This window comes from Spodoptera frugiperda, chromosome 20 (genome assembly GCF_023101765.2).
Source record: "Spodoptera frugiperda isolate SF20-4 chromosome 20, AGI-APGP_CSIRO_Sfru_2.0, whole genome shotgun sequence".
Taxonomy (NCBI): Eukaryota; Metazoa; Arthropoda; class Insecta; order Lepidoptera; family Noctuidae; genus Spodoptera; species Spodoptera frugiperda.
In genome coordinates this window covers 4,412,405-4,426,300 of record NC_064231.1, presented here as the reverse complement: position 1 = coordinate 4,426,300, position 13,896 = coordinate 4,412,405, and the positions used below count along the sequence as shown (strand labels likewise).

General features: G+C 34.9%; 1 protein-coding gene across 5 annotated transcripts in view; it reads left to right on the top strand.

The window, feature by feature from the left end:
• Window positions 1–13,896, top strand: part of LOC118282062 (netrin receptor UNC5C) — a 127,179-nt gene that overhangs the window by 55,417 nt on the left and 57,866 nt on the right. For 4 of the 5 annotated variants that reach the window (XM_050701488.1, XM_050701487.1, XM_050701486.1 and 1 more), the window contains exon 1: window positions 7,830–8,101. The exons of the other annotated variant lie outside the window; for it this stretch is intronic. The gene's annotated coding sequence lies outside the window, so the exon portion shown is untranslated. Of the gene's footprint in view, window positions 1–7,829; window positions 8,102–13,896 lie in introns of those variants that run through there. 5 annotated transcript variants of the gene reach the window in all.

Below are 13,896 nucleotides of genomic sequence, written 5' to 3'. Positions count from 1 at the left end.
TGGGTAGAGGAGGAATTAAAGTTTTGTTGCGAAATTGTGGCTTTGAGAGTTAAAGGGTTATGTTAGTTGGTAGGACAAATATATTGGACTTGCATTGATTAGGGTTTGTAATTAATGTATTGTTTAGTGTTTATCTTCCAAAAGACACTAAGACTATTTCATTTGATTCGCTTATTTTGTCACCAAACTTTGCAAATTCCGGTATGAATTAATTAGATAATTCGAGGAATTATAACATGCATGTTTATTTTAAAACTTTTGTGAGACATACTAAATTAATTATTATGTTTTTCGGCTTACTCGAAACTAGTCGAGTTCCTCATCAAATGAAAAAACTACTATTAAGCTTAAAAACATTATAACATGCATATCTCACACAAGTCACAAAAAATCTTAATAGCTAAAATGTATATCTTCAATGAAATTGTTATTCGTTCTTCTATTACAAAAATCACTCAGACAATAAACAAGTCCCCATAAAAGTACCCTATCTACGTAGCAATTACTTTTTCATAATCTATAACTAACTAGTCACCACAGGACACGCAGTTATTTCAACAATTTTATTGTCATGCCATTATGAACATTATAGCATCAACAATACGATAAATACTTGTTTACACTAAACATAATCGGAAAATTTTACGATAATGGACAATGGGCAACTAAATTTGATTTTTATTGTAATAGAGAATGTGGATTTTATTTTTGTACTATTCCTATTATGAATTGTGACAATATTATAATATTGTGAAAATATTTATGTTTGCATTGTTTATTGTTGGTCAATCAGTTTAGGTTACGTTTGGCATTTAAGCTATGTTACATTTTTCTAATGCCAGCACCACACTCTCGCGTGAGCTAACATAAGGTCGAAGTACATTGCAGTCTTATGATGCGAAGAGGACTAAACTGATTTTATACCCACAATGTATTTCAACTTCGTCTCAACTCGCGCAATAATGTGGTGCTGGCATAATGTATTACAATCACAAATAACAGAAACCTTATTATTAGACACACAATCGAATTCATTAGCTCACTAATTCACACATCCTCTAATAATGTAAATCCGATATTTGATATTAATGAGAGTTTAACCATACGATTGAAAATTAGATTCAAAACAATACCATTTGAGAATAATTTTGGGATTTTGAGCCCTAAAATCACTGTAGTATAAAGCTCATTAGATTAAATAATTCAATATCATTATATGAGTGCAGTTGCAGCTTGACTGATTGGGAAGACTTCAGAAGTAACAAAAAACTAGAATAGTAGTCCACTTATACCAAGTTCTGATCCTCAAAAGATCAATGAAACTGATAACTTTATACATCCACCAGATAAATGCCAGAACCTCTAGTTCTGAGATATCGTAGAAAATATCGAGCTACATCGCTGGGTACCAGGATCATTTAACAGTATTAGAAACCAATGATCTTAATTAGAAGAAAAAACGGAACACCTCTAATTGCTTTACTTATAAGAGCAATTACTCGCATCCGTACAGTTCCACGTTTACTGAGATTGGAGGAAAAACGTAATTCTGACGCATTAAGTTTTTCTTACCAACCTAATTATCATACCACACAAGTTGTAGGAACTATTCCAAACGAGTCTTAGACAGAGGATGACACATTTCATTCCTCTACAGTTATTTTTCTACCGTACTTCCTTAAAGCTCACAAAAAATCAACTTAAACAATGATACTCAGAAATTACACCGAATATAAAACACTAATTTCCATTCCATAAAACAAAACAACTCAAGATAAAACCACAAAGAATCTTAAATCGTGCTGAACATTAACTAGGTACCAATATAGAACACAAAAAAGACGCTAAAGCCCTTGATTACAGAGATAGGGCATTTCTGGAAGGAACAATGGTACGCGGTGTGGAAGCATCTAGGCGTGGTCAGGAGATGCAAATTGCACGACCCGAGGCCGGAGGGGCTAGACAAATGGCGTCGTGAAGCGACCGCACCGGTAGCACACGAACCCGTCCGCCTCAGGCACTCGTGTTTATATTCCTTCTGCCACCCGATGATGCAGACTATGAAAGCCTTCATACAAAATCAAGAATTGATTTAAAACAGACAGAACATGTTGGAAACAAGTTCGGTAAACAGGATTTTTGAAGGGTTGTTTAGAGACGCTGGCAAATAAAAAGTTTCGAAGGTTTTTCCACGAGTTGGAAGAAGTTTTGGGTTTCCCAGAAGTTGTTATATCAATTTTATATTATTAAATGTTTAGGGTAAAAAAATATGTATTGAATATCCCTCTCAAATTTTAGACGAAATAAATGAAAAAGATTATTTAATGTCTGGAATGGTTTATAGAGATAAGGTTATATATATAAAGCGAGGCTAATCACGTACAAAATTAAAGGAGACCAAGTGTGTAATGTAACATGCAAATTGTACGCCACAAGACAAATTGCTTCGTGAGGTCCCAGCTCACATGTACCCTACATCCATATCGTTTTATAATTCAAACAAGCCCCTGTATCGAGCTCGGGAGATTTTATTAGGTACAATAAAAGATCTTGTGCCAGTTTTACGTTCTATCCCTGGAAACCTCTTATTTAGGAGGTTGGAACTTTATTCGTTACAGGAGAATGCATTTAGGAATACTCTAATTACATTTAGTTTAAAACTCAATAAAAATTTGGCAGACTGATTAAAATTATAGACGCAAATCACTTTAAACAACATTATCAAAATTGATTATTAGGTTAGGTTAGCAATGAGGTTATTGACATTATTTCATATCACTACACATTAAAAAAAAAAGATGTTCACACAAAATCTCAGACCTAATCTCGGGTTGTCGCAGCACCAACGACAAAGCAACAATATTTCGTATCAAACACATTTTATTTATTCAAGATAAGTTAACAAAGTGAAATACAACGAGATTTTTTAATAAATAAAATACAAAACATTGACAAACATACAATTCGAGATAAAAAGTTCAAATGTAAACATGGGGTTACACTATTAGACATTTTGTAAAGGGTCACAACAGACGATAAGGAACTGATAAAGATTGATGCAATATTACCAAAATAGACACAAATTGTACACAAAACCGACCAGTAATTGGACTATTATTACTCTGGCATAATTTTAGATAGAATTTGTTACAAAGTACTAATTATAATTGCTATCAGAACAAATAGTTCGTAGTCTTAAGCTTGTAGTCACTTTGTAATAACTATAAATTGCTATAACGGTTTTGATAAAGACACAGTTAAGAGCTTAACAACTATCTCATTGCTTAGTGGATATTTCTGTGACATTAGTTATATTTATAAAAGGTATTACGGGATACTGAATTTTTAATGACGAAGCAATTATGTGGAGATCTGAAATCAAAAATAATAGTTGTCTTCATAGTTAGAAATATTTTTAAAATTACTTTACACAGTTATATCTTTGAGTGCAACTTCAAAAGCTATAAAACGGCTACAATTCCACCTCACATATCAAAATGTTGGAAGTCATAGCGCGCTGTAATATCATTTCCAACGATACCATTACTTTACGGACAGCAAATTCTAAAATATACGCGAGCCACGTCAGGCATTCAATGTAATGGCGATGCAACTTTGAAATTATATCCTTGGCGACTGTTGACTCTCCCCGCGGGCGAGTCCATCGTTCATTGCTCAGTACAACTCAAACACCGAGAAAATTAATCCTAAGTTTACATCGTTAACTGTTCGCTTTTCAACCGTCTTCTTAGCAGATCGTGTTTCGGGATCGAATATCGAGCACCGTCTAATATTCTACGTGACTTCTTCGAGCGATAATAGATCGACTTGTAAAGATTCCATTAAGGTACGAGTTGAGTTTTTTCATCGAGTGTCGTGTAGCTTGTCCTATTGTTGGAGAGAAATCGTTCGTAACGGTTATACTTTTCCGCATTTTCTGCGTTCTTGTGATGTTGGGAGTTCTTTTACATGATTTTACTTTGAAATGCGACATTAAGTTTTATGTATCCAGTTTCGAAGAAGGTGACTACATAAATGAAAATTGATTCAGTTAACGATAATTTGGGCTTTAATACCGCAGTTTCAATGGTAATGCACGATGTTATGAACCAAATTCTTTACAGATATTCTAACTTTTCTCAATAGTAAAGAGAGCATTATTATTCTCCGTACCTAAGTCTTCCTATCTCTCCGTGCTGATGAACCATATCTTTTTACAATTCAGCACACGACAGTAGTAGTCGTAAAGATTCAAGACTTCATTCTTCCAGTTCAATCGAAAACAAGCTTAAATTGGCCGTGAACGAACTTTTATACGTCAGCACTGAACACAGACGTGAGTATAAAGCCAAAATTATGAATCAGGTATCACATGTATTGTCTGGAGTCGCGAACTCGATAGTTTCCAAGTCATAATATATGAACTGTCTGATCTCTTGACGTTCAAGCTGATAACGTATTGGTTTGAAACACAAAAGGTAACTACAATTACTCACGACAAACAACTACATATAAAGTTTTTACAAATCTAAATTAAAACTGTCTGTATGTATACATCATAATTCAATGTGCATAAAATCATAATCAAGCTGTCCATAAAATCTGTCCATACTTCGATCGATATCGATTAAATAAATAATTCATTAAGTTACAGCAACAATCGCATCAATACAATTCCACGACTAAAAGTCGCAAGTGCGGTGCACATCTAAGAAATGCACGATGCAACGGACGGACAGGGAGTGCACGTTCTTAGAATAACAAATAGACGGTTGCGGGAAGCGGTCACAAGCAATCAGAATTGTGGTTGAACCCAGAGGACGATTTGTGGAGATTAATTAGCAAAAACGAATTGAGGTCGCCGTTTTAATTAGTCTTCATTTCAGGGAACGAAAACAGAATATGGATGAGATGATAAAATGTACAAAAAAAGTCTTTAGCAATATTAAAATGGATTAGGAGGAATATTTGAAGGAAAAAGATATCATTGAACACGTTGAGCGTAAACAGTGTAAAGAAAATACAAAATGATACTTCCTAAATGATTTTGTCACTGTGTATGGTTGATGTTTTCTATTTCAAAGATAAAGTAGACAAGCTTGTCCCATTAGAAACATTACCTACCTTAAAAAGAAAAATTCTCAGATTCAATTCATATAAAAAAGGGATTCAGTATTGTACTTACCAACGACATAATTCTTACTTCGTGGCTTTTATAAAGCTAATAATATCGTCCAAAAACAAAATAAATATGCGAAAATAAATCTCTTCAGTGGCTAAGCAATCAAAACTGTGGCTGCAGCCTCGAAGAGATTTATAGGATTAATTAGCAAAACAAATTAATTGGGGTCGGCATTTTACTTTCTTCTGTTTATACTGTCCTTGAATTACAAAAAGGCAAACTTGAGAACCGTTTTAAATGTTAAATCTATGAAGTCATTAATCTAAATCCTATTTTTTGTGCTTTAGAGTCTACATTTCTTAAAACTACAACTACCAAAACAAAGCATACATCAGTAATAAAAACAAAAGTAAATGTATAAACATAAACATGTTTAAATGAATTGCTATCAAAAAACCCTGAAAAATTAGGGCCCAGTGCAGCAATAACTTGGCGACCGCCATAAGATTACCATCGCACACATGGCATACAGTTGGCGACAGCGGTTGTAAAATTATGGTGTACGGGAGCAAGACAATCTCGTAAAAATTGATGGACGTGTTTTAAAAGCCCGAATATTGTCAACCCTTTTGGCTTTCGCTGGCATTGTGATGCGTTATCTTCACGGTGAATGAGTTTATGGGGAGGCAGGAGCGCTGTCGACGTCGACCCCTGATTTAGTGAAAACATAAGCTGTAAGCAACAGTGACATTTTGAACTTATCCACATTAAAGATAAAAGGTCTCTGAGTGTTACAATGATAATAAAGTGTCTGACAAAAATATGTTACAAGCGAAAACTATTACGTTCTAACACCTAACACTTGAAAACAACCCATCACTAAGATAAACTTACAAAACTAACTCCCACTTATCGACTACATAGATATGAAGCTTAGAAATCAATCTTCGGTAAAAACACATTCTTTTCCTCATTTCACACACACTTCACATCCGAAGTTAGGCCCTAACACACGAGACATGACGACAGATGACGCGTAAACTGCGGGGCGTCGTTGAGTAATGAACGCTCGCCCATTACTCATTACCGGCCGTGACTTGCCGTGTGACGGGACCTTTATTTCAGCGCTACACTACTGTTTCCAATGATTTATGCGTCGTCGTATTTTTATTGTTAAGCGCAGCTATCAATCAGTTTCGTTTGCTTTAAAGAGTTTTACTTTCATTGTGACTAGAATTTGTGCTCGTTAACAACCACTTACCATATGAAAGCTCGGAATCTAAAATATGAGGTTAAACGATAAATTGGTTAATATTTCTATGTATTTTTGGTATTTTTTTCATGAAGACAGTGATGTATGCGGCGATTTTTCGCCAGTTGTGTGATCGTGTCGGTGTTATATGGGACAAGCTTGTCATAAATCGTGCACAGTCTCGACTAATTGACAATACCAAAATTATATTTTCAAAACTGCGCTTATAAGAACAAAACCAACAAGCCTGGCAAAAAATGTTTTCTTCGAAAATTTTAGAATAAGTAGCTCATTAGCTCTAAAAATATCAATAAGGTCAAATATACAGCCTACGTGCGTAAAGTCACAACCTAAAAGGGAATTCATTAGTAGTATTAAAATAGCTTTAGAAACAGATTAAAACATGGCAGTTGAAATGTGATCCAATGATTAGCATTCAGAACTTGGATTAAATGACATCATCATATAAAAACTAAAGGCGATAATGATACTTAAATAAAAATTCAACATGCTACTTGGAAAGGAAGCACGCACTACATTGAAGAAACGGTAATAATACATTTTGGAAGCTATAAATTGAAGAATGATTAGCTCCCAACAGATTATTACTGACAAATGTAACTCAAGTTCCTATTGTGTCCAATTCCATTGAACTGCTAAAATTTGTAAGAATACTCGAGATTGTAAAAGAATTATTTGTATGCAATAACGGTACGCCCTCCAAACATCTGTAGTAGCTGAGAAAGAAATCCGCATCGATAATGTTACTCGTATTACTCGAAAAGTGAGAGAAATCAACGCGCAGATAAACGATAAGGTAATAACAGAAGCCGATCCTATCTTTTGTGCTCTTTTGTTGCGCGACGAATACAATGCAGTTGTAAATTTTTGGGTTCTTAACTCCACAATGTTCCCGTCATTAATCTATGGCCGTTGTAACTTGAAGCGGGGTTGGGATCTTTTGTACCTGCTCCGCTCCTCGCCCCTTTGTACCCTGACATGTGCGGGGCAGGGACAAAAACCTTGCGCAATATTGTCTGCCCCAAGACATCGGATGATGTGAAAATAATACCGCGGAATATGAAGCAAAATATCCCCGCGACAACGGGCTCTTCCAGTTTTCAACGAAGATTCTAATCTCTAAAGCTCGCAAAGTTCCCAGTTGAAAATACCTCCTCAGATCGAACACAACTTTTGCCTATCGATACTATTTTTAAAAATGTCACCCGCAACCACAACTAAGCTTTTTTTGACACGTCGTTTCCACTAAGCCCTTGACATGCATTAACGCCTAACTTCGACGCGCACTTTTTCTGTCGAATCTCCAGATGTGAGTGCATCATTAAAATCTTCTATGGCACCAAAAAGATCAAAAGTTATCTCCTCGGTTGGAGAGGTTCCCTCTCGCCCCTGCGTCCCTTTCCCCCACAGGTCCCTTGTTGCCGCGACAGTTGAAGTCGGACGGTCGTGAGGGACGGACGCTGACACTCGGGCGTCCCAACCGCGCTGCGTACGATACCGCGTTTGTGAAAACTGTTTTCCTTGGTGTAATTTACATACGTGAAGTGAAACTGATTACATTTTGGCAACTGTGATGCGATTTATTGTATGTTTTCAGTATTTTCGGGTGTGACACATTTTATATAAAGTTTGAAGTGAACCTCTTGTGGATTGTTTTTATTTTATAAATCGCCGCTGATGCATTCTATTTCCGCTGTTTTATTCGGGTAACTATTTTGGTATAATTTGTAATGACAGTTAATTTTATGAGAGCCATGCATCGTTTCATCATGGGTGTTTAATAAAAATTATTGTCTGTTAGGAAATATATTAATCGGGTGCCCAACGATTTGTTACAATGAAAACAATTCGTATCTTTCTGTGTCCCTATTTACTCTCCATCCAATTATACGACAGATAGTTTTGATAAAACAAGATTTATGACTTGAACTACGTCTAAGGAGATATGGAAGTCGGTCACGGATTTATCAGAATCTTACTCAACGACGGCACCAAAAACTATTATGTAGCTTTTTTACGACTCACAACGGTAAAAGCGGCTGCAATTGTGACGGTAGGAGAGACAACATCAGATAAGATGGAACAGCATAAATAGGCTAATGTCGATTCCCATTACGATGCTTTGTCACGTGTAGAAGATGGTCCAGAAGATACGAAGGGAAAAGCTCTAACGATCGTTGTTGTGATTTTGTATGAGATACCGGCAATTTTGTGGTGATTACGTTACGTAGGGTGCATTTAGCTTCTTACATGAAAGTTCTCAGTACTTTTATAGCATGTGAACTTTAATTGTAATCTTCAATCATTTTAGATATTCCTATTAGAATTAAAAATGATACTTACAGACTATTCTTTCCTTAAATCGGTTCAGTGGAGGTGATAACGTATTTATACCGGTGTTTAAAAATTAGATATCACACACACTGCCATTTGGATATCAGGATAGCAAAGTTTAACCGCCTCAACTTAAAATAAACATTAATCAGGCACATCACTTACATCTTTACAACCAAAAAGGTTACTTAAGTTTAAATAATTTCTATTTCCTTGGTCCTGTATTGCATAATTAACAACTAGCGGTCCGATGTAAGGTGATAGAGTATTTGATCAACGTGTTATCAACAAATTGAACATGGGTTTGTAACAAGATTGGTACTATGTACTATGTATGTATGTTGTTGATACGTGATGTTTACTTTTGATTTTCAAATTATCGGCGATGTTTGAAATTTTATCGGATTGATGTCACGTGTGTCTGTCGTTGACATTCGGTATTAGTGAAGTTTATTGAATTTGTGAAATTTTTGAGATATAATATTTTTTATTTGCCTATTTTTGAGAGAATTTTTTCGACGGTTGTTTGGTTAGCGGAGTAATCACAAAATACTACTGCAATGGTAGAGGTTTCGGGATCGACTGCGACGTCTTACATATAGTGAATTTAGATAATAACTACATAATATGGATATCCAATTATATAGATATCTAAGTAACAATGTTAGAAAATATACATTACTTTAAATTCATCTTTTCTATGCTTAAATTACTTAGAAAACTTAGAATTGATAGACCTGTAATTTTCTGCTTTAGAAAATTAAATGCGTAATATTACTACGTGTTACGTATGAAGTATCTCAGCTATGTTAAAAGACAAAAGTGGCCTCTATTCGTGGCCTTAAATAGTACAATTTGATGTCGAGAATTTATCACAGATAATTGTAGTACGGGCCCTTCTAACGAAGCCAAGGTAGTGATTAATTGAAATTCGTATTAACTATAATACTTGTATGTTATATGTAGCTACAGTGATTTATATATGTTTTTATTACAGCATTATATAACACTATATCATAATATATATTTATGTGAACACGATTTAGTTTCGAACAATCATAAAACGTAAAGGTGACTGGTGTAACTCGTGCGTTATAAATTTCCAAGTCGGTTTATATTTTATGGATGTTAAGGCGAGGCAAACTATTAATTAAGTTAATCGATATTGGATTGATGATCGAAGGATGAACATTTGATATTTATATTTTATATGTGGAAGCATAAAAGTGTCTGTGTTGATGTTAGACAACTATAGTTTGTGAAGAATGGATAAAAATAGGTGCTAAATTAAAACTTACCACTCATGTTACAAGTCCCATGTTGTAGGAGTTGCCATTCACTAGGCCTAAGTATTTGTAGTTTCTGGACAATTATCGACATTATTAGAAAATTAATACAAAACCCAATATGATTATGAATCCAAGCCGATTTGCTTTGTAGTAAAACTTAAAGCCAGTGGAGTCGTGGCAGTCGATCGCAATATGATTTAAACATAGGCAAAAGTTAGTATATCAAGATGCCAGTCATCTGCTCGTAGCTCGCACATGTTGGAACTATGCGCTCCCTAAGGAAGAAACAGTATGAAAGTAAATAAATAATAAGGCCGCGCTACAATCAACGCAACACGAATGTTCATTAAACATGCAAAATCTCTAACGTTTGTTTACAGTAGCGATAAGATTGCCCACGGAAGCTCTTATCGCAGACTTCGACTAAGCTATGTTGTGCGCCGGTAATAAAGTGAATTGCAAACTTGCGATTGCGACGTTCGATTGTCGCAAACTTACGTCGCAATCGCCACAAAATATTGAATGGATAGATGCTATTGATAGCCACGGTGTCGAGTTCATCTGTTTCAATGGATTGCGTAATAGTCACCATTAAGAACATTAAATAAACTTATGTGTTAAGTTCGTAAAGTTAGATTTGATTATAGATTACGATAAGAACTATGCAAATTGAGAATTTATTCGCAGTTTATGTTGTAGTAGTTGTAAATTTGTTTTAGTTTGTAGATAAATTGAGTACGTTTTCTTCGGCAAAGCTTAGATAGATAGTGTTAGTTCTATTAAGAGGTTGTTGACATAAAAAGTAAAAACGAAAGGCAAAAATCTTTGGATCTAAAAAGAGAAAACAAGAATGTCGCAACCGAAAATAGGACGAAGTAATCTAAAGTTGAGATCAGTCGCACGCACGTAGCGCGCCTTATTAACGGAGCGGAGGTAGGACTCACCTTGTAACTTTATAATTTGTATGCTCATCTCATTGCCTAATGATCGGAAGTTTGGGCTGGATGTTTGAACTATTCATTAGATTGATTTTTGGTAGTTTCGTAGTGAGGAATTTTAGTTACTTATGCTCCATTTCAAATGGAAGTGAGTATGATTTCTGAATAAGAAATTAAATTGAACTAAGAACTGTTGTTTGCTGTTTTTACTGTATTGCGCTGGAGTGACTATAGAGCACTACGTGGTTCGGGTTGGCCCCTAAAAAATCAAAGCAACTAGTTTAAGTATAGATTCGTGTCCAACGTAAAAACATTCAACCTTCACAATTTGAGCAGACATTCAATACTCTCCGCTCTGTAACAAAAAAAGAACAAGATAAATACATAGTGTCTTACAATAGTAGCACAACACTGCCTGAATCCAACACACGTAGGCCTTGCCAAATTTGAGTGTCAACACTTAATGAAATAATTGATTGAATGCCCATTGATACCTTACAATGTACGGGACAGATCAATCTAAATTACCATGTTCATTGATCAACTCCGAATAACTGTTTGAGCAATTATTTAATGGCTACATAATAGCATTCAATTTAAACACCATAAATTAGAGTATTGCCATTCATCATTCAATGAAATGCAATATTAATACTTCATTGGTCATGGTTTTGATGTTATTTTAGCACGAATATTGTTATGACGGTTTTTATTATTGTATGGTTTGTGTAGTGACTGGGCATTCGGTTGAGCCAAATATTGCAAGTTCATTTCCTATATTTTATTGATACTAATAGAAAAATTGTCGATACTGTTCCAAGTTTTCGTGGGGTGTGTATATTTGTTCCTTCATATACATACGTATATGCACAATTAGTGTTTAATAAACGTACTCTCGATAAAAGAGATTTTTTTAAAAGAGCTAATGTATTTGAAATAAGTAAATTAATGTGTGGTGGTGATAAATAAATATAAACAGGTTAAGTGTTAATTTCATGTGGAATATACGAATTTCTGATTTCCCCCAAAGGAATATACGACGTATTTTGTAGCACATAAACTTTCGTCATTTATTTTTATTAGTCCTTTGTATGGCTCCCTATAGTCTTATTTCTGTGTATCATCGTTACGATGCCAAATTCAATACTATGATGATAATGTTAAAACCAATTCACCAAACAGTGTTGTCAAATTAAATGAACAGCGACAGAATTTGCATGAAATATCGCCTGTCATTTGAAGGGGTAGGTAGAGATGCACTGTTCAGTAAAAAAGGATGTCATTGTGTCATAATCCCAGTAATACAAATTACAAACTTAAAAAAAAAGAAATACCATAATATCCACGTTTGGAAATCAAACAAAAACGATGGTGCCTGATTTCTGCCAGTTTCTTAGTCAGCTTTCATGATACTCGCGAATAGTAGTGGAGAATTATGCTATTATTCTATTTTATGTGATAAGCCGGTAAACGAGCTGACGGATCAGCTGATGGTAAGCAATGGGCACATGAAACATCAGAGGCGTTACAAGGGCATTGCGGGCCTTTTGGTGGTTAGGAATTCGAGAATTGTTGGGGATTGGGAAGACTGGGGAGAGGGGTGATGGTCTTCAATAATCTCACTCATACGACGAAACATAACCCAAAGATAATACTAGATCTACACTATTATAAAGATTTTGTATATCGAAACTCATACTTATCAGGCGTCTAGACAATCATCTACATCAGAAACTCAATCTTACAAAACAGTAATTATCACAAAGTTCAATAATTCGTTCACCATCAGTGTAAGCAAGGCTCTAATCATAATGCCCTTACAATTCAGGCCAACTGTTCACCTTGGTTTAACGAGATCTGATTGATCTTAAACTGTATTGTTTATAGTGAACTAGTTACGCAATATTTCGATATAATCAGGAAGCATATTTGGTAGTTATTTTCGATTTTAGGATAGTTTACCTTTCTCTGTCTTTTTTGAATAAATGGAACTGATGTGGATTTGTTTTGTCTATTTCGTGAAGTAAGATTTATAATGCATGAAAAGACTGATGACTGTTGATGAAGCGAAAGAAGTGTGTAAGAACCGTGGCAATTGGCGTTCCATTAGCTCTGCCTACCCCCATGGGAGACAGGCGTGAGGTTATGTATGTATGTAAGATTTATAATGGTTGCGCTGTACGCTAGTTATTGTATTAAATTTGGTATATCTTCTTCTTTTTCTTTTGCCATTTTTCTAGCGCTAAGTTGTAGGCTTTCTTCAGTTTCTGCCATCTCTTTGGGTCTTGAGCAATTTCTATCCATTTTGTGCTATTATATCTATTACATCATTATTCGAAATATAATGTAACTGCTCATTATGTATATGCTATTAATAGACGCACGTTTTTAAACAGTTAAGATATCAAGTTGTTATGACGTTATGATTCCCCGGAACCCTTAAATAATGAATTTTCCTACGTATTATGTTCAGTGAAAATCTATTTTTGTAATTCCAGGAAACAATTTGCTTCGCAGTACTCGTAGCATTTTCAAAAGCGACTACAGTTTCACGTTTATTATAATACTAAGAAAAATGGTTTTAAGTTAAAACTAACTTGTATAAAGTGACTACAGCCAAGCCAAAAGAAAAGTTTTCCTTTAGTAACTGCATAGCAGTTTTTTGCCAGGATTTAATACAAGACTCGGGTCTTTGTTCAAAATCTTGAAGTTTCTTTTTACAACACCGTCCCAGCTTTGTTTTAAATTTTAATTAAAACTGACTTAGACTGTGTATTATACTTAGTTCCGTACTTTTAGGTGACTTTTGAAATTGTTTAGTAATTTGAAGTTGCAACGGTTGTGCCTCTAAAGTGGAAAACGTAGTCAAATACTCTAAACCTAGGAGCTTTACAATGAATTGCTAACCTAAATTGTGGTTAATATTTTGGCCTAATCTAG